At 40.9% G+C, this 21645-nt stretch overlaps 1 protein-coding gene across 1 annotated transcript in view; it reads right to left on the bottom strand.

The window, feature by feature from the left end:
* The window catches only part of ATP10B (ATPase phospholipid transporting 10B (putative)), a 243782-nt gene extending 222516 nt beyond the window's left edge, over positions 1-21266 (bottom strand). Inside the window, exon 1 of the mRNA XM_063643127.1 lies at positions 21137-21266. The gene's annotated coding sequence lies outside the window, so the exon portion shown is untranslated. The remainder of the gene's footprint in view (positions 1-21136) is intronic.
* Between the last annotated feature and the right edge of the window lie 379 nt (positions 21267-21645).

Here is a 21645-nt window from a genome sequence, read left to right as displayed (position 1 = left end):
CTGCATTCCTCTGGCCAGAGTGATTGTTTCAAGTGAAGTCACTTGACTTAAACCAAAGCCAATCAAAATCTTTTTAGGGATTTAGAATTTCGAAAACAGGAAGAGATAGAAGTTCTTTGATTTGTCATCACTGGGCTGGGATGAGATAATCCTGGAGCAAACTGTGGTGGTACCTTTTGGCACATGGAGGAAGCCTTTTTGCAACAGAGAAAGCCTCACTTTTCCCACCCAGTTGTAAGTTCTGGCTACATGGGTCTTCTGACTATTCTAAAAACGTCAAACTCCTTGGCCTCTTAAGGCATTTGGTTTGGAATGAAATGCCTTCTCCAGCCTCTTTGCCTAATGGATTCCTTCAAGTCTCATCTAAATTTCACAGACCTTCTCTTATTCCTCTACTTAAAGTAGTATCATTGCCAACATACTCTCTCATAGCACAATGTTTATTTCATTAATAGCAATTTCCAAATTTCAAAATAGCACTCTTTATTGCTACTGTTGTTGTTTCCTCCATATTGTATTATATTCCACAAATGCAAGAAATGCACAAGTCAAGGAATGCCAGCAGCCACCAGAAGCTAGAAGAGTCAAATAATGGATTCTTCCCTACAGCCCCCAGAGGAAGCATGGCTGTGTGAGATTTTGGACTTCTGGCAAGCAGAAGTGTAAGAGAATGCATTTCTGTTGTTTTTAGCCAACAAGTTTGTGGTAATTTATATGGCAGCCCTAGAAAATAAACACAGTCCTCACTTGTACTACAGGTGTGACTGGGGGTCATTCTGCCCCCTGAGTTCAGACCCCACGTTGAGGCCAGGCTTTACTGTCACCACATTTAGTGACCTCACCACACCAACTCTAAAAACTTTAACAATTGATGTTTAGTAAAAACAGATATGGAGGACACCCTTATGCATATCATACCACAAAGCGTTCTTAAGAATTTACCATTCACATTCCATTCTCCATAGCCACCGCTACTTCTCCCTCTTTTCTCTTGTTCCTTTCCCTGAGAACTCTCTCTTCCAGCCATCCACATCTTCCTTCTTTGTCTCCATCACCCTCTCCAAGTCCCTTTAGCCAATACATCAGCAAGTATTTAAAAAGGGCCCAGTCTTGTCCAAGATGCTATGGAGAGTTCCACTTCTGTGAACGTTGTGCAAACATTAATATTGATAATAGTAGTAGGAAGGGTAATAGTAGCTGACAGTAACTGGTTGTGTGCAAGTAGCAGTCACTGTGTTAAGCACTTTCTTTGTATTCTGTCTCTCAACCTCCAAAAATAGTGCCTTCTAAATGAGTTCCTTCCCAGATGCATTCAGGGTACAAGGCCTGTCACATCCCCAGGACCCTAAGTGTTAGTATTGTCTTGCTACACGTTTACAAGCTGGTCGCGCCGTTCCAAAGGATCTCATTCCTTCAGGAGGGCATTTGATTCTAATCAGCAAATTGCAGAGAAAATTTTCCTTTTTATATTTGTTGCACCATAACTGATACCCTTCCCCTCTGACATCTTGTCTATTGTAGACTCTTATGGGAAGTGGGGATCTTGAGAGTGGACTCCTCACACAGGTACCTCCCACCTGCACTTGGAGGACAAGAAGGGAACCCAGAGGAGGGGGAGGAAAGGCAGAAAAGTTGGCTCTTCTAAGCCAGCTGTCTCTTAGAGAAACAAATTGAGTACAGTTTGCCCCAGGAATATCAGGATTTTCTTTAACCTGGAGTTTAAACAGCAATCTTCTTAGGGTGGGAACTGCAGGGAAGGAGGCAGGAATCTAGAGAAAACTTCCACATACAATCTGTCCCAGCTGCTTGGGGGCACCCAAGGGTGGGCAGCAAAAACTCCCTCTGAGTTGTCAGGGGATTTCAGAACTCACTAATCACATCCAGCTTCAAAGCCTGTTGAGGAACCAGGGCCCAGGAACCCCTGGCTGGGAAAGGCATCCTCGGCTGCATCTTCCCCCTGATTGCCTTGCCTGCTACAACAGCTGGGCTCAGACACCCACTGCACGTGGCTCCACTGAGTCCAGCCCACAGATACAGCAATGGCCCTGGAGGTTACCTATGGATGCATGCACAACGAATTACTCTCACTTTTTGCATCAGTACAGTACCAGCTCCCTTTTGCTCTGAAAGCAACTTTGCAAGTTTATCTCCACCTGCGTCCCTCTACTCCCGAGACCACCAGCTTTGCTAAATTGTTTGCCGTGAGTTGCTCCTCCAGCCCTTTTTCGGTCCCTCTCTGCTTGAACTTACATCACATCTCAGAATGATTTGTATCCACCTCTGATGTTGCCTCCAGTCTAAGAACTTTGAAAGTAGGGGTTATATTTTATATATTCCATGTTCCCTAAGTGCCTAGCACTTGGCCTTTCATATAACATATACTCAAATGTTTTTGTTTTACTAAACAACTATTCATTTAGTACAGAGACTTTATAAGGTGCTGGGCGAACAAACTAGCGGAACTGCTGGTGAGCAAACTTACGTTTTAATGAGAAAGCTAAGAAAATACACAAGCACACACACACAGAAAGACAGAGAGAGAGAGAAAGCATTAATATGATACTAAATGATGCTAAATACAAGAAAAGAAACTGTGCATGGTGACACATGCCTGTAATCCCAGCTACTTGGGAGACTGAGGCAGGAGAATCGCTCGAGCTCAGGAGTTTGAGACCAGCCCGGGCAACATACCAAGACCCTGCCTTGAAAAAAGAAAAGAAAAAAGAAGAGAAAAGAAACAAGTGTGGAAATGGAGAAGAGATAATGAAAACATGGAGCTTAGATAAGGTGGGTAAGGGAAGGTTTCTTTGAGGTGGCAACATTTAAACCAAGACTTGAAGGGTGAGAAGGATCCAGTCAGGCCAAGAGCTAAGGTGGGGGTGGGGGAGGGGGAGGGTGCATTTCTAGACAGAGAGAACTTGGAAGTTCAAAAGGAGTAAGGTGGGAAAGAGAGTTTGATATGTTCAGACAACTGAGGGGACTCCACTGAGGCTAGACTCAGCTGGTGAAGGAGTAGGAAGGGGGTATATTGGGTTGGAAAATGTCTTCCTAAAATTCAACCACCTGGAACCACCAAATGTAATCCTATTTAGAAATAGTGTCTTCACAGATGTAATTTGTTAAGATGAGGTTGTACTGGAGTAGAGTGGGCCCTAATCCAATGACTTGTGGCCTTTCAAGAAGAGAAAACAGAGATGCAGACAAAGACAGAGACAGACAGGGAAGAAGTCCCCATGAAGACAGAGGCAGAGGTTGGAGTTACAAGTCTACAAGCTAGGGAACACCGAGGGTTGCCGGCCATCACCAGAAGCTAAGCAGCAGCAAGAAAGGCTCCTCTCCTGGACCCTTCAGAGAGAGAATGGCCTGGCTGACTCTGATTTCAGACTTCTAACCTCCAGAACTGTGAGCAAATACATTTCTGTTGCTTAAAACCACAAAATGTGGTGATGTGTCATGGCAGCCCTAGGAAACGAACACATGGGGCAAGGAAAAGACTTTTTTTTTTGAGGCAAAGTCTCACTCTGTCACCCAGGCTGGAGTGCAATGGCATGATCTCAGCTCATTGCAACCTCTGCCTCCCGGGTTCAAGCAATTCTTGTGCCTCAGCCTCCCAAGTAGCTGTGATTGCAGGGATGTGCTACCATACCCAGCTAATTTTTGTAGTTTTATTCGAGATGGGGTTTCACCATGTTAGCCAGGCTGGTCTTGAACTCCTGACCTCAGGTGATCCACCTGCCCCGGCTTCCCAAAGTGCTGGGATTACAGGCCTAAGCCACCGTGCCCGGCCATGAAAATACTGTTTCATCATTAGTGAAAGGGAAATCCATCACAGGGTGATAGGCTGTATCAAAAGCTGATTTTTTTTTTTTCAGGTTTGTGTTTTAAAAAGATGTCTCAAATGAGTAAAAAGAAGTCCTCGGGCTCAGAACACTTCCCCACAACCTTCCAGGGCTACGATGCCTATGCCATTTGCAGTGTCCTCCACCATGTAACTGCCCTCTGAGCAGGGACAACGTGGCACACTGGGAGATTAGTCATCTGATTTAACCATCTCCACCATCAACCACTTGAGGTTTCAAAACATGTCCCTTCTGTTTTTAAGCAAGCAGCAGTCTACTTCTGCATTATAAATTTAGTTCCCTTTTCCCCAGATACCTGGTGACGCCATGTGTTGTCCCTTGTCCTCCTCCTTCTAGCCCCCTTCAGATCTAATGGAAAACATTACACAGTTCAATGTCACTGTTAATTAATGCTGATGTTTGCTTTGCTGACATTGGTATGAAAAGTGCTTATTTGAGGGAGAGAGAGCATGTTTCTTCTAATTCTCAACACTACTTCCAGTATGAACCTAAAAATCAATGGATGACTAGATTCAGATGCACAATTACAGTCTGAATTCAGCCATTCATGAATGCTAGCACCTGACACTTGGGGAAAAACAGGTAACTTAGGAGGAAGAATGGCCAAATGGGGAAATAGGGTAGAAGCTAGAAGGTTCTGGAGTACACAGCTTTCTGCAGCCTGACAGCATTTAGAGTTCTCAGCGTATTAGAGTTCTGGAGAAAATAATTTTCCTTCTTCCTTAAAATTGATGGATTCACTCATAGTTCTCATCCATTTGAGATGAAAAGTTTCCTGATTAGGAATTTGAACCTCAGCCTTTACCAGCTGTAACAAGGAATTTTGAGTTGGAGCACTCAGTGCCAGTTACTGAACCAAATGCTGCATATTCTTCATATCATTTAAGAAGAAAAATGGGCATCATTGATAATGGTGAAAATGACAGTAGCTGTCATTTACTGAGTGTCATAATCTTGGCTGGTACTTCATATACATTATTTCATATAATTCTGTCATTTCAGGGTAGTAAAGTATGAACTTGGAGTCTACACCTCAGTTTAAATCCTGGTTCTGCAACTTAGTAGCTAAATAACTTTGATTAGTTGCTTAATCTCTCTAAACCTCAGTTTCCTCATCTGTAAAATGGAAATAATAATAATGTCAATCTTATTAGAATTAAATGGAATCCTGTAATACTGTCTGGCTTATAATGATGATTACAAGAATCATAATGATATTAGTAACAATTACTGTAGCATTTACTAACTGCAAAGAGTTTACAAATGTGACCATTGAAAAGCAGAGAAGTCAGAAACTTGTCCTTTGTTAAACAGCTAAAGTGTGATATAGGTGGAATTTGATCCATTAGTGTTAGCCATTGTTAGGGTTATAATCTGGAGTTCTGACTACAATGTTTTGTACAAAGTGCATGCTGAATAAACATTTGTAGATTGATAAATTACAGGCAGTATATTCTTGCCAGGGGAGAATCTTGGATCTTGTTTAATAGTCTCCACTTATATGGGATTTGGCTCCTAATATAATTGGTTTCTTTCTTTACTGGATTCCAGAGATAGGCCATTCCCCTTTGCTTCTCAGTGTTTGCTGAGTCTGAGCAGAAAGTATTTTCTAGCTGTGATTTGGGAAGAATGACATCAGCTTAAGAAACACATTTAAAACATCCACACTTCAAGGCTGAGGTATAGGCCTACTCTTCCAGGAAGCTTTGAAATTTCCATTTGAAGCCCTGCAGGGCCCTTCCACCCAGGTCTTTCTTTTGCTTCTTATTAGATAGGTTTGTAATGCAGAGTTTGCTGGTTCTTGGTCCCTTTTACCTGCTGTAGAATCCTTGTCAGCCCTCAGAATCTCCTAGAGTCATTTTCAGGAGCTCTTGGGGGAGTTTCACATGCACTGATGCAACTCTGGCCTCCTCCTTGATATCTGTGGCCCAGGAATCCACTAACAATGTATTCATCCAACACTCCAGCTGCCAGGGTCCTCTGTGAACACTGATTCTCTGCCCAGAAAGCTTCCAAAGACACAAACCCTACTGGGGCTAAAATGATGCTACTTTATAGAAATACTGCAGATACTGTCCCTCTCTGTAACTCATTGTTCCCTCTGTCTCATTGATCCGGCAGTGACTCTACTTATGCTCATCTCTCATGAAGTCCTCCAGGTAAACAGCTCCATTAGCCTCTCCGTGTATCACCCACCACCTTCAGCCTCAGACTACAGCCAGGCTGAGCGACTGGGAGATGTCTGATTTTTCCTTTGCAGTTTTTACTACAAAATGGCAATCACGTATTTATTTTGTGCAAATTCGATTTAATGTCTATCTTTCCCATTAGATGGCAAACTCCAAGAGGGAATGGATTGAATATGCTTTATCATTCCTATATCCAGAGTAGCATAGTCTTGAACATAGCAGTGCTTAATAAAAATGTATTAAATACATGACTACTTTGTTCTTCTGAACCCATACTTCCCCAAATCAGGTATCCAGGTAAAGACGACAGGAGTTCTAACTCAAATCATTGCCTAGGAAGAGCTCAACCACTCACCTGGACCTCTAGCAGTATACAGGCCAAGCCCAAGTTCACCAGTTAATGAGACAGAATCGAAACCTGGATTCCAAGTTCAGGCCTTGAGCTTAGTTAAAAGATGTTTACATGATCCTTCCCACATGGTTCTTCCAAACAGATTGGGAAGCTTTGGAGGTGGGACCAATGCCTTCTTCATCTTAGCATCTCCCACCTCATCTAGCATAATGCCTAGCAAAGAAGATCTTCCCAAGAAATATTTATTGGATGCAGGTAGCAAACATGATGGTCAACATGAACATTTGCCAGCATGGTAGAGTTCCCATTGATCTGCTGCAGGCTTCCAGCTGTGTCTGTAGAGGTGTTGGTAGAGACGTGGAAGGGATTTATGCAAGAACTTTTCCCTTTAGATGGCCTCTCTGGAAATGATTCTTATCAATTCACATTAGGTGTTGAGAAACAATTTCCTAAAAATACAGACAGGCCATAAAAGCCTAACATAAGCTGAGGAAGATGACCACCTCATGACTGCCTTCTTCCACAGTAGTCAAGGGGATGGGCTAAGGGCTTCCTGATTTGTCCTAATTTGTAAAGAATTTGTAGGCTGACATTACCTGAGGAAAAAATCAAGAACATGCCTAACTTACAACCATTGCCTGTGTTCAAGCCAACCTATATCAGTGGTTCTCAACTGGAAGCAATTTTGTCCCCCAGAGGACATTTGGCAATGTCTAGAGGCATTTTTGGCTGTCACACCTGGGGAAGTCTACCGATACCTAGATGGGACAATGCCTGAGGTATTGTTAAACATCTGTGGTGAATGCACTGAACATTTCCCACCCGTCGTCTCCCCAACAAAACATCAGTAGGACTGAGGTGGGGAAACCCTGACTTAGACAAGTTCAAAATGCATGGTAAGGGACACTGCTAAGTTCATATGGAGAGCCTGATACCTACTGCTTAAGGCACTTGAGTTCTTTTCCCTTTCTTCCAGCCTGAAGTTAGTTGCTAATGGCTTCAGCCTCCTGCATGTGGAGACTGTACATTAGGGGGCAGCTTGGTTTCAGACTTGCAACCACTGCTGTGTCAGGATTCAAAGTATCAGAGTGTGTGTGGGGTTGCTTTTGTCTGGCTTCTTCTCATCTTCCTCTTGCTGAGCTCAAGGGGGAGAAATCAGTTTCTCTTTAGTTTCACGATTCTGCATCCCCCATCCCCATTCCAGAAAAAGGCAGGAGGGAGATAAGTGGGGGACAACATAAGGTTGTCAGCTGCTTGCTCAGAAGGAAGGAGTTACTTCCAGCTGACCTCACTCTCCTGCACACGCTCCCTGGGCAGACTTTTGCTATCATGTGCTTTCTCCGTGGCATGCTCCTGTTCAAAAGGCTTCTGTTGGCTCACTTGGCGTGGTGGGTTTGGAACCAGCTGACCTGGGCTTGACTAGCTGTGTAACTTTAGATCTCTAAACCTCAGTTTTTTCCTTTATGTTGAAGGAGGATGTTGTGATCAACTCTTTAGGTTGTGCTATATGGATTAAGCAACCACACCATCACTGCTGTTGACCACTACCCCAGTTAACATTGCCATGAAGATTATCACGTACTAGGAACTGTGCTAAATGCTTTACACATTATTTGATTTAAGCTTCATTGTAACTATTTTTTGGAGGCATCAACTGAGGCATAGAAAGAGGCTACTTGGGCTGGGCACGGCGGCTCACGCCTGTAATCCCAGCACTTTGGGAGGCTGAGGAGGGCAGATCACAATGTCAGGAGTTCAAGACCAGCTTGGCCAACATGGTGAAACCCCGTCTCTACTAAAAATACAAAAATTAGCCGGGCGTGGTGGTGCATGCCTGTAATCCCAGCTACTTGGGAGCCTGAGGCAGGAGAATCGTTGGAACCCGGGAGGTGGAGGTTGCAGTGAGCCAAGATCATACCACTGCACTCCAGCCTGGGTGACAGAGCAAGATGCCGTATCAAAAAAATAAAATAAAAAGAGGTTACTTTTTCAAGGTCACATAGCTTGTACTTGGTAGAATAATTTAAACCTGGTAGTCCAACCACTAAACTCTCCTTAATACTGAGAAAGAGCTCTGGATAATGTGAGGTGCTATGCAATCTCAGAATCTTTTCCCCATGATTGTATTTGTTATTTATTTAACTGATATTTATTGAGTGCCTCTTAGATGTCAGAGTCTATGCTAGAGGAGGTCAACAGATTTTTTTTTTCAATGTTGCCCCTGTAGGATTCATGGGGAGGCAGAAATCAAATTTCTGACTCCAGTTCCTGACTGGAACTGGAGTTACTGTGCCCTGATGTCCTCCCATGTTCCAAAGCAGAGTCACTGCAAAAATACAAAACAAAAACAAAACTAAGTCAAATGTCCTACCCTTGCACCCATGCATAGAGATAAGCAGATCTGTTTGGCCAAATAGCTACTTCTATAAGGGATCAGGGTTGTATGTTGTCTAGTCATCACTTCCTTAGGGAACATTTTTCATCTTTGTCAAAGTCCCCTTTTTGCAGTCTTATTGTAGTATGCACTTCTCCTTCTCAGCAGTTGTCTGGTCTCAATTGTATACTCATATGTGTGTATGTGATAAATACATGAACTATGTTGTACTGTTTTTTTCACCATTTGTTCCTCAGTGTCTACTTCTGGGGTGGAATATAGAGAGTGTTCTATAAATATCTAATAAATGAACTTGAGTTCATAATATGTGTCAGCCCCTGTGCTAGCATCTTGACATGCATTATCTTACATGTGAGAATGGATGAGTACTGACATTTTCCAGATGAGAAAACAGGCTTAGGAGCCCACAGTCATATAGCTGGTAAATTAGGATTCTAACCCAGGTTCATATAGATCCAAAGTCCCATGTCCCTTTAGTATCAAACTAGACTGGAGTTTGAAAACTACACATTTGCAAATTTGCAATCATCTTGCAGAGAGTATGATCAGCAGTGGGGACTGGGGGCTCCAGATTCAGTCATTTTGAGTTCAAATCTTGGTTCCATTACTTCATAGCTGTTGGAACTTGGGATATGTGTGCATCTTATGACTCAGTTTTCCTTATAAATAAAATAGAAATAAAAAACAGTAGTACCTCATGATGTTATTGTGAAGGCTAATTGGATTACAGCTGTCTCTGCATATATGCAAGAGATTGGTTTCCGTAACCCCCCACCACCAAAATCCATTCATACCAAAGCTCTGCTGTCAGCATTGCAGAAATTATGTGTACCAAAAAATGGCCTTCCAGATACATGGGTTCCCTCAAATATTGTATTTTCAATTTGTATTTGGCTGAAAAAGAGCTGTGCATACATGGACCCGTGCAGCTCAAACCTGTGCTATTCAAGGGTCAACTAAATTTGTGACATGTTTAGAATAGTGCTTGGCACATTGTATGTGTCTATATATTACATGTGTTTGCTTTTATTCTCCTTGTTGGAGAAAGAAGAGCCTTAAAGACTATATATCATTGTTTATATATCATTTTTAGGATTCTGCACATGAAGTATACTAATCTGATAAGAAATGCTGAAATTTATGTGCTGATGATTAAAATAAGTTAGCAGTAATTAATAATAATATGTGTCTCCTGCATGGCAGCTCCTCAGCATATCCACATTAAACAATCACTGGTATTTAACAACATCTTGTTAAATTTAATTGTCTTGTTAAATCTGAATTAAGTGTGTCTTAAAGAAGCTATTTAGATCATCACTGAGGTTTTAAGCTGTCTGCTCACTTTAGAAGTTGAACCAGAGCTGCCCAGAATGCTGTTGATTTCAGGTTTGGCACACGCATGTGGACATTTCTGGGTTACTACACTAACTGGATCACACTCACCTGGAAGGGCCACCAAGACTAACCCACATTCTCCAGAGCCAGAAACCTGTCTCGCCGCCTGCCTGCCAGGGCCCCAGGTACAGCGAAATGTGAGGCACTTAAGAGCGTTTACACAGTGTGGGCAGTGGCCCCTAGTGCCCCAGAGGCTCTTGTTATCTTGTCCGTGTTTGGCTGCTGTTTATGTATGTGAGCAGCCGGCTCCAGATTTAGGATAGGGAGGGTATTAGTCAGGGTTCTCTAGAGAAACAGAACGAATAAGATATGTATGTGTGTGCATATTTGTATTTACTGTGAGGAATTGGCTCACACAATGATGGAGGCCAAGAGGTCCTGCAATCTGTCATCTGCAAGCTGGAGATGGGGGAAAGCCAGTGGTTCGAAGCCCTAAGGCCTCAGAACCAGGGGAATCAATAATGTACATCCTAGTCCAAGGGCAGGAGACCCATGGCCTAGCTCAAAGAACCAGGAAGAGAGAGTGAGTTCTCCCTTCCTCCACTTTTGTGTTCTATTTTGGTCCTCAACAGATTGTATAAGGCCCACCCACACTGGGGACAGCCATCTGCTTTACTCTGTCCACCAGTTCAAATGCTGATCTCTTCTGGAAACACTCTCACAGACACACCTAGAAATCATGTTTAACTAGATATCTGGGCATCCTGTAGTCTAGTCAAATTGATACATAAAATTAACCATCACAGAGGGATTCCATGTAAAGAGAGTTGCCAGTCAAATTACGCTCCCCTGACCCAGATGAAGGTCAACTGTGTTCCTGACACAGATCAAGGTAAGCAACCAATTAGCATAACATCTGAAAAACAAGCTAGCAGGCTGAGTTCTGGAGGGCAGACAGATCCTTTCATCTTTCCTTCATAAGAAAACACACACATAAGGTTATCCCCAAGAACCTAGGGAATAAGGTTCAGACGACAAAAATGCAAGCTGAGAGTGGGATTTCTTTTTACCACTGTTTGTCTTTCAGAACTTTAGCCAAGAGGTCTTGGGAAGATGACCTTTATTCTCTAAGGAAGGGGAGGATAATGATAGGAACAACAACGATTAACATAGACTGAACTCTTAGCATGTGCTAGGCGTTTGACTAACATATTTTTAATCCACTCAACAACCCTATTTACACAGGTGCTATTTTTATTCCCATTTTACAGTTGAGGTAGTTGAGAGGACACAGAGAGTTTGAGTAACTTATTCAAGGTCACTTATCTATAAATGGCAGAGTAAAGACTTGATCTTGGGTAATATGTATTCTTGACCAATATGCCATCCTGCCTTCTAGAATTCACCATCTTTTGCAGATGTTTACGGCAACAGAGCACTTTGTCACCCTCCAGTTACTGTAGGGAAATTTCCTTAATGTAGGAGGTCAATAGAGTGCAAATGAAATTAGCTTCGTTTTCAAGAAAAGACAAATGGGGAACAAAAAGTACAGAGATGCTCAGCTCAACCCAGTAAAGACAGAATCTAGCAATAAATTAGAACCATGGTAGAAAACGATACATACTCCTGTTAAAAAGTAATGAACAGTTCTGTTCCACCAATATGAAAATTACAAGGGAGAAATCAAGGGGCAGAAATGTATCTATAGTTGCTCCTATTGTGGTGCAAAAATAAAATTTACATGTATGTTTATAAATGCATGAGTTTTGCTGGTAAGAGTGATTGTCTCCAGTAAGGGAAACTATTTGGCAAGGGACAAGGAAGGAGGGAAACTTAATTTTCGCTGTAAACCAATTTTTTTGGTCTTTTAAATGTTGTGCCATATGCCTAGATTACCTGTTCAAAACGGACTTTTTAGGTTAGAGCTGAGAAAGAGAATGGGCTGTGCTTTGAGATGCTGAGCACACAGAGAATATTTAAATAGACAGTGAGGATACCTTATCAGAGACGTTGTAAAGAATACTTTGATAACTCAGCACTCAACAATTGGATACTTTTTTCAAGCACATGTATAACAGATTTTATAAAGCTATAATAATTAAACACAATGTATTAACTCAAGGGTAGACAAATAGTCCAATGAAATAGAATGGAAAATTGAGAAACTGGTGGAGGAAGGATGGACCTCCACAGTGATAAATAGCATTAGGATAACTGAACACTCTCTATATCGATATGATAAAAAGAGAACTATTTGATCATACAATATATAATATTCTAGATGAATTCTTTTTTAATGTGATAATGTTGAATTTAATCTGAATGCTGCATTCCCTAAATGCGGCGATAGCAGAGAAATCTCTTTATGCTTCTAAGTTTCTAGAACTGACTAACTACAATGGGCTACCCTGCTCTCACATGTTCCTACATATGATTGACTTCTACCTTTCTCAGTGAATATGACTCCTTTTTGTACCTGCCTTTAAAAATCCCCAAGTCCCCTGGTCTTTTACTTGAGATGCTTCTCATTAATGAATGCTATCTCTACTATAATAGCTTGAATAAAATAATCTCCATTGTCAAAAAACAGACAGGAGAAGAGTTCTAAAGAAACATAATCAAAGTCAATATGAACACCTTGATTGGATCTTTATTCCATCAAAAAATCTGTAAAAGACACACTTGGAAAAGTGGAGAAGTTTAAATATGTACTGAATATTAGAATGCATTGAATTATGGTAAATCTTCTAAGGTGTGACAATAAAATTGTGTTTGTGTAAGAAAAAAAGAAGACTTTGGAGAAAAGATTGGGTCTTGGAAACTTTCTAATGAATTTGTGATTTTATTATTCTGATATCCCTGGAAATGGTGATTGTAGCATATTCCCTATGAGGACAATACTTTGAGCATGGCAAGTTGTCTCTGAGAGTTATCAGAGAATCCTGTACCATGAGCGTGGCTTTGATGACTTCAAAACTTTTGTGGACAAATTTGACTTTGTGTATTCTGTTTCTGCTAATCATTTATCCTTCAAAAAGCTGAAGAATCGATATCATCACCTCTCCTCCACTTCCTAATTATCATTCCATTTAATCAGTTTTAAATAAACCTTTCTCTACCTTAACTGGATTGGCCACATTATTCTCTCTCCCTGGAATGTTCTGCCCCAAACTCTTCATGTGCTTGGACCCTTCTTATCCTTCCCATGTCAACCCCAATTAGCCATTTACAGGAAGATTTTCTGTTATCATTTTATCTAGGCAGATCCTCCATTGTTCTCTAATACATTGCCTCATTTCTTACTGTTAAAGAAATGGATGCTCAGCTCATTTTCTAGGGCTGCCATAACAAAGTGCCCCAAAGCAAGTGACTTAAGGAGAAGACATCTATTGTCTCAGTTCTGGAGGCTCGAAGTCTGAAATCAAGGTGATGGTAGGATCGGTTCCTTCTGAGGGCTGTGAGGAAGCATCAGTTCCATGCTTCTTCCCTGCTTGCTGGTGGTTTGCTGGCAGTCTCCAGTGTTCCTTGGCTTGTGGAAGCATCACCCCAATATCTGCTTTCATGTTTACATGGTGTTCTACGTGTGTTCCTGTCTCTGTATCCAAATTCCCCATTTTTACAAGGACACCAAGCATATTAATTTTAAATTTTTTCTCTAACTCACGTTAATTTTTACTGTGAAGGCTACATAGTAAAAATTTTAGGCTTTGTAGGCACTATTTGTTCTCTGTAGATTGTTTTACTTCTTCTACACAAATCTTTAAAAATAAAAGAAAAATTCTTAGCCTGCAGGCCATTTAAAAACAGACTCTGCTGGCCAAAATTGGCCTGGGAGTAGTAGCTTGCTGATCCCTGCTCTAAACTGATGTTTTTTATTTGTTATCGTTTTATTTCAGATTATGCATCTATGGCCACTAGAAAGATAGATGACCAAGTTAAAAAATTTTTTTTTCTACTTGACACGTAATAATTATACATATTTCTGGTGTGCATAGTGATGTTGCAATACATATAATGTATGGTGATCAGATCAGGGTAATCAGCATATCCATCATCTCAAACATTTATCATTTCTTTTGTTGGGAACATTCAATATCCTCTTTCTAGCTATTTGAAACTGTATAATATATTATTGTTAACAACAGTCATCTTACAGTGCTATAGAACATTGAAACTTATTCCTCCTGTCTAGCTGTAATTTAGTTTTTCTCTCCTACTGTGCTTGTCTGGTTTTGACTTCAAGATCATGTTAATTTTAAATATGAATTGGAAGTGTTATTTCCTGTTCTAGCATAGTTTAACAGTGATATTATCCATTCCTTAAACATAGAACTCATCTGAAAAATTGCATTGGTATGTGCAGAAGGGATTGGGATTGAGAGAGATTTTTTAACTATACATTCTATTTTCTTTAATGGCTATGATCTCTTATTGGATATTAGGCTTTTTAGCTCTTTAGTGACCATTTGGCTTTTCTTTTTCTTGAATCAAATGTGATAAATTGTATGTCTTTAAGACATTGATCAGGTAACCTAAAGCTTTCAAAATTGTTGACCTAAAGTTGTACATAATATTCTGGATCTCTTGTTAACCTCTACAGTATCTTATCTTTACATGATGAATTTTGCCTGGAGTAAGTTTGGTTTGTAAGTCTTTTTAGAAAATGAACTATTTACCTTTTATTTTTTCCTCTAGTTCATTAGTTTGTTTTTTAAATTTCTTATTATTTTTCTACTATTGTACTAGGTTTTTTGTTTATTAATTATGTCATCTTCTTTCGTAATATGGAAATTTCAGGCATGAATTTTTCTACCACGGTTTGCAATTTGATATGTAGCATTTTCATTTTTTGTGCTAAATATTTTCAGTTTCTATTATTCTTTTTTGACCTATTTAAAGTTTTAAAAATATTCCTAAATGTATGAGATTTTTAAAAAGTTATCTTTTTATCATCAATAATTTAATTGCTCTAACTAAATTGGTATGATACCAATTATTTAGATTTATGAAGATTTGTTTTATGTCTAGGGCATGGAAAATTTTGTAAATTTTGGTGTGTGCTTAAAGAGAATACCTATTCTCTAATTTGGGTGGTGGGTTCTCTGTGTGTCCATTTCATCAAGCTTGCTAAATATATTATTCATGTCTTTTTAAGTTCTTAAATTTTTATATACTTGACCTTGTAATTAATCAGAAAGCAATTCTAACTTTCCATCAAAATTGTGGTTTTATAATTCTGTAAATTCATTTATACTTATTATGAGGCTATGTCCTTAGATGCATGAAAATTTTAGATTTCCTGATGGATTGTAATTTTTATCAGTGTTGTAAGCCTCTTTATTTCTAGCAATAATATTGCTTTAATGTCTTTTTCATGTGATGTTGATCTTGCTATGCCAACATTTTTTCAGTTACAAACTTTATCTTATTTGGGGTTTGTTCAACTTGTTGGATTTGTAATTTTATAGTTATCATCATGTTTGAAAAATGTTCAGCCATTATCAAATATCAAAATCAAAAGTTCAGTAGGATAGGGCACCAGTCAGAATTTTGAGTCCCCCTTTCCAGGACCCAGCTCTCAGATGACATTTCTAGACACACCCTGGGCCAGAAGGGAATCTCTGCCTTGAAAGGAAGGACCCAGTCCCAGTCCTGGCAGGAACGATCACTTGCTGACTAAAGAGCCCTTGGGCCATGAATAACCAGTAGCAATATCTAGGTAGTATGCAATGAACCTTGGGTGACACTCTGAAACCTGTTGGCTTCAGGTGAGACTCAGCATATTCTCATGGGGAGTGATTATGGGGAGAGTTTCCTTCTGCTTGAGAAAAGCAGAGGGGAAAGTAAATAGGACTTTATCTTGCACTTTAGGTACCAGCTCAGCTACAGGGGAGCAGAGAACCAAGTGGGTTCTTGGGGTCCCTGATTCCAGGCCATGGCTCTTGGACAGCATTTCTGGATCTGCCCTGGGCTAGAGGGAGCCCAGTACTTGGAAGGGTGATTCCCAGACCAGACAGCATTCATCACAAGCTTCTGAAGAGCCCTTGGACTTCAAGGAAACACTAGTGGTAGCCTGGCAATACTTCCCGTGGACCTGTAGTCATAGTGGCCATGGTGTGGCCATTTCCCTTCTTCCTACCCCTGCCTATGGAAAGGGAAAATTAGAGTGGGAAGTACTGTGTCCCATGGTTTGAGTGCCAGCTCAGCTGCAATACAGCAGAACACCAGGTAGATTTCTAAGGTTTTTGACTCCAGTCCTTGGCTTCCAGACAGTATCTCTGGACCCACCAAGGGCCTGGGGGAACTCATTACTCTGAAAGGAAGGGTACAAACCTGACTGCCATTGCCACCTACTGATTTTAGAGCTCCAGGGCCTTTAGTGCATATAGGCAGTAGCCAGGTAGTAGTTACAGCAGGCCTTGTGTGAGACCCACTGCTTTGCTGGCTTCATGTCTGATCCAGTACAGTCTCAGTGGTGGTGGCCACAGGGGTGCTTGTGTTACTTCACCCCCAGCTCCAGACAGCTCTGAACAGAGAGACACAGAGAGAGAGAGAGAGATTCGTCTTGTTGGGAGAAAGTAAGTGAAGACAATAGGATTCTCTGCCTCGTAATCCAGAAAATTCTTCCAGGTCTTATTCAAGATCATCAAGGTGGTACCTCTACAAGTCTGTAAGAACCACAGTGTTATTGGGCTTTGGATGACCCTTAATGCAGATACAGTTAGATCACAACAGTCAAGTTCTTCCAAATACCTGAAAGGCCTTCCCAAGGAGGATGGGTACAAACAAGCCCAGATAGTGAAGACTATAATAAATACTTAACTATTTAATTAAGAGACAGATAAAGCCTCAGGACTATACTGGAAAACATGACCTCACTAAATGGACTAAATAAGGTACCAGGGACCAATCCTGGAGAAACAGAGATAGGTGACCTTTCAGGGAATTCAAAATACCTGTTTTGAGGAAACTCAAAGAAATCAGGATAACACAGAGAAGGAATTCAGAATTCTATCAGATAAATTTTAAGAAGAGTTTGAAATAATTAAAAGGAATCAAGCAGAAACTCTGGAGTTGAAAAATGCAATTGACATACTGAAGGATTCATCAGAGTCTTTAATAGCAGAATTGATCAGGCAAAACAAAGAATTAGTGAGCTTGAAGACAGAATATTTGAAAATACACCATCAGAGGGGACAAAAGAAAAAAAGAATAAAAAAGAATAAAGCACACCTACAGGATCTAGAAAATAGTTTCAAAAGGGCAAATCTAAAAGTTACACTGGCCTTAAAAGTGATAGAGGAAGAGATAGGGATAGAAAGTTTATTCAAAGGGATAACAGAACTTCCCAAATCTAAGGAAAGATATTAATATTCAAGCACAAGAAAGTTGTAGAACACCAAACAGATTTAACCCAAAGAAGATTACCTCAAGGCATTTAATAATCAAACTTATGAAAGTCAAGAATAAAGAAAGAATCTTGAGAGCAATAGCAAGATGGCCAAATAGAAACAGCTTCACTGTACAGCTCTCAGCATGAGTGAGGCAGAAGATGGGTGATTTCTGCATTTCCAACTGAGGTACTGGGTTCATCTCACTGGGGAGTGTCAGAAAGTGGGTGCAGGACAGTGGGTGCAGTGCACCGAGCATGAGCTGAAGCAGGGCGAGGCATCGCCTCACCCAGGAAGTGCAAGGGGTCAGGGAATTCCCTTTCCTAGTCAAAGAAAGGGGTGACAGACGGCACCTGGAAAATTGGGTAACTCCCACCCGAATACTGCACTTTTCCAGTGGTCTTAGGAAACAGCACACCAGGAGATTATATCCCGCACCTGGCTCTGAGGGTCCTACGCCCACAGAGCCTCACTCATTGCTAGCACAGCAGTCTGAGATCAAACTGCAAGGCAGCAGAGAGGCTGAGGAAGGGGCGCCCTCCATTGCCAAGGCTTGAGTAGGTAAACAAAATGGCCGGGAAGCTCGAACTGGGTGGAGCCCACCACAGCTCAAGGAGGCCTGCCTGCCTCTGTAGACTCCACCTCTGGGGGCAGGGCATAGCCAAACAAAAGGCAGCAGAATCCTCTGCAGACTTAAATGTCCCTGTCTGACAGCTTTGAAGAGAGTAGTGGTTCTTCCAGCATGCAGCTGGAGATCTGAGAATGGACAGACTGCCTCCTCAAGTGGGTCCCTGACCCCTGAGTAGCCTAACTGGGAGGCACCCCTCAGTAGGGGCAGAATGACACGTCACATGGCCAGGTACTCCTCTGAGACAAAACTTCCAGAGGAACGATCAAGAAGCAACATTTGTTGTTCACTAATATCTGCTGTTCTGCAGCCTCCACTGCTGATACCCAGGGAAACAGGGTCTACAGTGGACCTCCAGCAAACTTCAACAGACCTGCAGCTGAGGGTCCTGACTGTTAGAAGGAAAGCTAACAAACAGAAAGGACATCCACCCCAAAGCCCCATCTGTACGTCACCATCATCAAAGACCAAAGGTAATAAAACCACAAATATGGGTAAAAAACAGAGCAGAAAAACTGGAAACCCTAAAAATCAGAGCACCTCTCCTCCTCCAAATGAACGCAGCTCCTCACCAGCAATGGAACAAAGCTGGATGGAGAATGACTTTGATGAGCTGAGAGAAGACCTCAGACGATCAAACTACTCCGAGCTAAAGGAGGAAGTTCGAACCCATGGCAAAGAAGTTAAAAACCTTGAAAAAAAATTAGATGAATGGCTAACTAGAATAACCAATGCAGAGAAGTCCTTAAAGGACCTGATGGAGTTGAAAACCACCGCATGAGAACTACGTGATGAATGCACAAGCCTCAGTAGCCGATAAGATCAACTGGAAGAAAGGGTGTCAGTGATGGAAGATCAAATGAATGAAATGAAGTGAGAAGAGAAGTTTAGAGAAAAAAGAATAAAAACAAATGAACAAGGCCTCCAAGAAATATGGGACTATGTGAAAAAACCAAATCTACATCTGATTGGTGTACCTGAAAGTGATGGGGAGAATGGAACCAAGTTGGAAAACACTCTGCAGGATATTATCCAGGAGAACTTCCCCAATCTAGCAAGGCAGGCCAACATTCAAATTCAGGAAATACAGAGAACACCACAAAGATACTCCATGAGAAGAGCAACTCCAAGACACGTAATTGTCAGATTCACCAAAGTTGAAATGAAGGAAAAAATGTTAAGGGCAGCCAGAGAGAAAGGTTGGGTTACCCACAAAGGGAAGCCCATAAGACTAACAGCTGATCTCTTGGCAGAAACTCTACAAGCCGGAAGAGAGTGGGGGCCAATATTCAACATTCTTAAAGAATTTTCAACCCAGAATTTCATATCCAGCCAAACCAAGCTTCTTAAGTGAAGGAGAAATAAAATCCTTTACAGACAAGCAAATGCTGAGAGATTTTGTCACTACCAGGCCTGCCCTAAAAGAGCTCCTGAAGGAAGCACTAAACATGGAAGGGAACAACTGGTACCAGCCACTGCAAAGACATGACAAATTGTAAAGACCATTGAGGCTAGGAATAAACTGCATCAACTAATGAGCAAAATAACCAGCTAACATCATAATGACAGGATCAAATTCACACATAACAATATTAACCTTAAATGTAAATGGGCTAAATGCTCCAATTAAAAGACACAGACTGACAAACTGGATAAAAAGTCAGGACCCATCAGTGTGCTGTATTCAGGAAACCCATCTCATGTGCAGAAACACACATAGGCTCAAAATAAAGGGATGGAGGAAGATCTACCAAGCAAATGGAAAACAAAACAAAAAAAGCAGCAGTTGCAATCCTAGTCTCTGATAAAACAGACTTTAAACCAACACAGATCAAAAGAGACAAAGAAGGCCATTACATAATGGTAAAGGGATCAATTCAACAAGAAGAGCTAACTATCCTAAATATATATGCACCCAATACAGGAGCACTCAGATTCATAAAGCAAGTCCTTAGAGACCTACAAAAAGACTTAGTCCTTAGAGACCTACAAAGAAACTTAGACCCCCACACAATAATAATGGGAGACTTTAACACCCCACTGTCAACATTAGACAGATCAACGAGACAGAAAGTTAACAAGGATATCCAGGAATTGAATTCAGCTCTGCACCAAGTGGACCTAATAGGCATCTACAGAACTCTCCACCCCAAATCAACAGAATATACATTCTTTTCAGCACCACACCACACCTATTCCAAAATCGACCACATAGTTGGAAGTAAAGCTCTCCTCAGCAAATGTAAAAGAACAGAAATTATAACAAACTGTCTCTCAGACCACAGTGCAATCAAACTAGAACTCAGGATTAAGAAACTCATTCAAAACCATTCAACTATGTGGAAACTGAACAACCCGCTCCTGAATGACTACTGGGTACATAACGAAATGAAGGCAGAAATAAAGATGCTCTTTGAAACCAAAGAGAACAAAGACATAACATACCAGAATCTCTGGGACACATTTAAAGTGGTGTGTAGAGGGAAATTTATAGCACTAAATGCCCACAAGAGAAAGGAGGAAAGATCTAAAATCGACACCCTAACATCACAATGAAAAGAACTAGAGAAGTAAGAGCAAACATATTCAAAAGCTAGCAGAAGGCAAGAAATAACTAAGATCAGAGCAGAACTGAAGGAAATAGACACACAAAAAACCCTTCGAAAAATCAATGAATCGAGCTGGTTTTTTGAAAAGATTAACAAAATTGAGAGACTGCTAGCAAGACTAATAAAGAAGAAAAGAGAGAAGAATCAAATAGACACAATAAAAAATGATAAAGGGGATATCACCACCGATCCCACAGAAATACAAACTACCATCAGAGAATACTATAAACACCTCTATGCAAATAAACTAGAAAATCTACAGGAGATGGATAAATTCCTCGAAACATACACCCTCCCAAGACTAAACCAGGAAGAAGTTGAATCTCTGAATAGACCAAAAACAGGCTCTGAAATTGAGGCAATAATTAATAGCTTACCAACCAAAAAAAGTCCAGGACCAGACGGATCCACAGCCGAATTCTACCAGAGGTACAAGGAGGAGCTGATACCATTTCCTTCTGAAACTATTCCAATCAACAGAAAAAGAAGGAATCCTCCCTAACTCATTTTATGAGGCCAGCATCATCCCGATATCAAAGCCTGGCAGAGACAAAAGAGAAAAAGAGAATTTTAGACCAATATCCCTGATGAACATCGATGCAAAAATCCTCAATAAAATACTGGCAAACCAAATCCAGCAGCACATCAAAAAGCTTATCCACTATGATCAAGTGGGCTTCATCCCTGGGATGCAAGGCTGGTTCAACATATGCAAATCAGTAAATGTAATCCAGCATATAAACAGAACCAATGACAAAAACCATATGATTATCTCAACAGATGCAGAAAAGGCCTTTAACAAAATTCAACAGATCTTCATGCTAAAAACTCTCAATAAATTAGGTATTGATGGGACATATATCAAAATAATAAGAGCTATCTATGA

This window comes from Symphalangus syndactylus, chromosome 7, assembly GCF_028878055.3.
Source record: "Symphalangus syndactylus isolate Jambi chromosome 7, NHGRI_mSymSyn1-v2.1_pri, whole genome shotgun sequence".
NCBI lineage: Eukaryota > Metazoa > Chordata > Mammalia > Primates > Hylobatidae > Symphalangus > Symphalangus syndactylus.
The sequence above is the reverse complement of the archived record's forward strand: the minus strand, read 5'-3'. Positions and strand labels throughout refer to the sequence as shown.